The sequence below is a fragment of the Montipora foliosa genome, unplaced genomic scaffold (genome assembly GCF_036669935.1).
Source record: "Montipora foliosa isolate CH-2021 unplaced genomic scaffold, ASM3666993v2 scaffold_467, whole genome shotgun sequence".
Classification (NCBI taxonomy): domain Eukaryota; kingdom Metazoa; phylum Cnidaria; class Anthozoa; order Scleractinia; family Acroporidae; genus Montipora; species Montipora foliosa.
The window spans coordinates 714376-719269 of record NW_027179775.1 but is presented as its reverse complement, the minus strand read 5'-3'; positions in this window follow the sequence as shown (position 1 = coordinate 719269).

Genomic DNA, 4894 nt, shown 5'->3' with positions numbered 1-4894 from the left:
CAAACTCATAATCAAGCATTCGCACCATCATTCGTATTAGCAGTATGGACGTCTTATGCCTAGGGTTGTTAAGGATGACCTGTAGAGGCTTGTGGTCCGTGACTATTTTGAATGGCAGGCCGTACAGGAAGACATGGAATTTTCTACACCCAAAGTCTGCACATGTACCTCTTGTTTTGTCCCGGGGTCGAAATAGGCCAAAGCCGTGTCCGAGATGAGAGCTTCTTTCAAGCTTTCGAACGTTGCCTGATCCTCTTTTCCCCAGGTAATACTTGAGCCTTGAGTAACCCTCTCAGGATGTCGGTTTGCTGTGCGTAGCTGTCCATAAATCTCGCATTATACTGGACAGTATACAAGAAGGAGTTCAGTTCCTTTGCATTACGAGGAGGCTTAGCTGCTTTAATTGCTTTAACCTTTTTTGGGTCCGGCGATGCTCCATCTTTAGAAAATACCATACCATAATACACCCAGCTATTCTTGTTGAACTCACACTTTTCCTTACTGAACGTGATCTTTTTCTCTCTAGCTCTCTTGAGTAATTTCTCCAATCTCTGATCATGCTCCTCCTGATTGTCCCCATACACGAGAATGTCATCGCTGATGTTAATGCATCCTGGTAGGTCTCGAGTGATCTCCTTAGTTACGGTGTCTTGAAATATTTCAGCCGCCTATTGCGCGCCAAAATTTAGCCTTTTGTATCTGTACAAGCCGACATGGGTTGAGAACGTAGTGATGTCTGTTCTCTTTTATTTCTAACTGGTAATTTCCCTTAGTCATATCGAGATCAATCAATCAACAAGTTTACTAATGTGTCAACCTCTTCTAGCTGGCCACAAGTGGCCTACTAATCGGGGACACTTAGTTAATAACATCTATATAATAAACTTAAGATTACATTTGATAATGTTTACGGCAAAATATTTACTATAAAATTACATTAATAGCATTAAAATATAAAATTTATATATAAAATTAATAATAATAATAATAATAATAATAATAATAATGATAACAATAAAATGGTTTACAATCTTATATAATTAATCTAAAGAGAGCGAAAGATTAACTTTACAGGTAGAGTCTCAGGTGTTACACAGGTAACAATTTGAACATTTGTTCTCAACTATGAGACTTGAAAGGTCCTTCTTTCTGATTCGTGTTTTAAAGGCCGATAATGAGGCTAGGGCCCCATCCTTCTTAAACAGTTTAGATCATAAGAGTGGTCCAATGTATCTAATAGAATGCTTGCCATATTTTACAGTTAGTATTGAACCTAGAGATAAAAAAAGCCTGAATTTCGTAGGTTATAACTAGACAATGATACCCTGAAAAGATCGATAATATTCACAGCTATTAACTTATATTTCTCTTTGAGCATGAGGATTGCAATATCCTACAGGCGCCTATTGTAAAGACTAGTCATCCGTGCACGTGCACTTAACTCGTCATATGACGATCTCCAATCGCAAAATACAGTTCGCAGACCCCGTTCATTGACCCTCTCAAGCTTTCTCCGATCTGAGCCTCTACAAAAGTGCAAAACGAGGCTGCAGTATGTCAGATATTGCAATGTGGCAGTCTTGTATATTCTTAATTTCACTTTTATTGAAATTATGTTGCGCATTCGCATTAGGATGCTCACCCGCATACCAGGTTTCTTGCAAATTGTAGATATATGATGACTGAACAAGTTCCTCTCAATCAAAACCCCCAAGAGTTTTAGTCCATCCATTGGCCATACTATGAAGGTGTCAATTTCGACATCCCGCTGAGTAGAATCAATTGATATAATCATTGCCTGATAATTGCAGAAAATTCTCACTGTACCATCTCGACGCTTGTCTTCCATCATAGTTGATCACCATTACAGCCTGGTCAGGATTTTTATATGCGTAGTAAAGTTGATGATCGTCTGGGTATACTGATCACTGGCTGTCACGCTGGATATAAAACAGATGACTCTGATAGATATTCCATAACATGGGCCCTAGTGAGGAACCCCCTCCTGATTTCCTTCCAACTGCTGGTCGCCGTTTGTACTCGTAACCTGTTCTTTCTCCCATCGAAATAGGATTACATTAAATTTAGAGCGCTTTCAGAAAAGCCATAAGCTTTCAGTTTGGCTATGTGTAATATCGGGTGCACGGAGTCAAAGGCTTCACTCATGTCAGTTGACAAGATGGCTACAGTCTCCCCTACATCCCTCCCATATTTCTAGTCCTCAACCAGTCGTATCCAAGTTGTTTCACAACTGTACCGCTTTCGATAAGCTGACATTGAATTGTCAAATATAGTTTCGAAATTATCTCTCAATTGATAGCAGAGCAATGGGCCCTTTGCAGGATAGTGATCACATGGTACAAATCAGCCGGACTGGGATGCAAATTGCGCACTGGGAAATCTAAAACAAAGCTAGTTAATCTAAATTTTCTTTGTTTTAGATGTCCCAGTTGGCAATTTCCGTCCCAGTATGGCGGATTTGTACCATGTGATCACTATCCTGCAAAGAAAGGAACTTTATTTAAGTGTCTAGTCGTTCTAGCGCTGGAGCGCTAATTGGGGACACTGTAAACTGAAATGAACAATGAAAGTAAATCAAGTCAAATGTTGGTTTTTGAGGAGAGGGGAAACCGGAGTGCCCGGAGAAAACCTCTCGGTGCAGAGTAGAGAACCAACAAACTCAACCCACATATGACGCCGAGTCCGGGAATCAAACCCGGGCCATATTGGTGGGAGGCGAGTGCTCTCACCACTGCGCCATCCCTGCACCCCAAGCAAAGGGCCCATTGTTCAAAGATCTTGTCCACTGCGGGTAGCAAAGTTACTGGTCTGTAATTGGCTACATTTTGAGGGTCCTCTTTCTTGTACACTGGTACCCATTCCCCTCTTTTTTAATCCATAAGCCATTCGCTCCCCTTGATTAAATATCACCGTTAGAGGTTCTTCAATCTCATCTGCTACCATTTCTCTCAGTCAAGCATGACGCTTCCATTCCCCTAATATTGTCTGCAATTGTTGCAAAGTAACGTGTAAATTCCTCCGCAACTATCTGCTTGTTCTGTTGTAGTTGGCCCTGGATGTTCAGAGAAATAACCGCTTTTGGATCATAGCACAACCTTGCCTTCAACTACACTCTTCCTTTAGCCTTGGTCTTGAATCCAAGATAGCTACAGCATCCTTCCCAAGGCAGAGACTTTCAATTTTTTACAGAGATGATGTTGATACTCATTTAGATGTTACAAATCAAAATAATAATAAAAAATGTTACAAGTCGAAATAGTACAAAAAAGAAAAAGTTACACATCAAAATATTTACAGAAAAGATAAGTTTTAAGCAAGGCTTTAAAAGAGTTAACTGAAGGAAAATTCTGACTATTCAGTGGCAAAGCGTTCCAGAGTCTAGGGGCTACTACGCTAAAGGCCCTATCACCATAAGGTTTAGAGCTGGTTCTAGGTACAATTAGCAAGTTCTTACCAGCGAAACAAAATTTGAATTTTTTCTTAATTTTAGATATATAGTCTGGAGCCTGGTTGTTTAATGCCTTATATGAAATAACTCGAATTTTAAAATCAATTCGGGCTCTGATTGGCAGCCAGTGAAGCGTTTGTAGTACAGGTGTGATGTGCTCCTGTTTCTTTGCACCTGCTACATGCTTGGATGCGGCATTTTGCACGCACTGTAATTTGTTTATCTCTTTATAGGGTAGCCCTGTGAGAACACCGTTACACGAGTCTAATTTAGACGTTAGAAGCGCGTGCACAAGTCTGACACAGCTGTCTTGGTCCAGATGTCGCCTGATTTTTTCAATGTTTCTTATTGCATACCATGCTGATTTCCATATGTTATATATATGTTTTGTTAGCAATAGATGTGAGTCCATAATGACTCCGAGATTTCGTGCCTCTGGATTTGATGGAATGGTGCATCCATTGATGTTAATGTCCGGAATATCTTTTGAATTGAAAAAATCGTGATGTAAAGTGGACAATTTCAGTTTTATCCGGATCATTATGTCATTAATGCACAACTCCAGCTTGGATAAGGCAACAGGGCGCTGATGAGATGAATAAATAGTAATATAGAGTTGTGTGTCGCCCGCAAAAATCATTGCATCTAACCCGTGTGCGAGAATGACACCTTCCAAAGGCGCAAAGAACAATGAGAAGAGAAGAGGGCCTAGTACCGATCCTTGTGGGACTCCATATAGCAGTATTTAATCAGACGAATCAACTTCTTGAATTCTAACCGATTGTGTTCTGTTTGAGATATACCATCTGAACCAGTTCAAAACTGTTCCGCAAAAACCATATTGATGTTGTACCCTTTGGAGTAGAAGTTCATGGTCGATAGTGTAGAAGGCAGCCAACAGATCTAGCATAACCAAAACCACCTCCTGTTTATTATCAATAGCACTTAGGATGTCATTAAACACGCGTAATAGCGCGGTCTCAGTACTATGAAAGCCCTTATACGCCGACTGCAACTTGGCCATCACATGGTTGCCGATAAGATTGTTTATTGTCTGAGTGGCCACTACACGTTCCAATGTTTTTTTAGAGAAATGCAATGTTAGTAATCGGACGGTAGCTAGCAAATAATTCATGGTCGGCTGTTTGCTTTTTTATGGATGGTCTGATAACTCCTTTCTTCGAGGGCGTAGGAAACGCGCCGGATAATAGTGATGCATTAATAAGTTCAGTGATGGGACCAGTTAGAGCCTCAACAAATTGTTTCCCAACTTGCTTTGGTATCGGATCAAGTACGCAGGATTTAGGCTTAGAGTTTTAAAATAGTGTCCTTAATTGAGGCCTTTGTCATTGTGGCAAACTCACTGAATGCGGATTGACATGGAGGCTGGTCGATAGTAACAGACATGGTCAGGGCTGCTAAGTT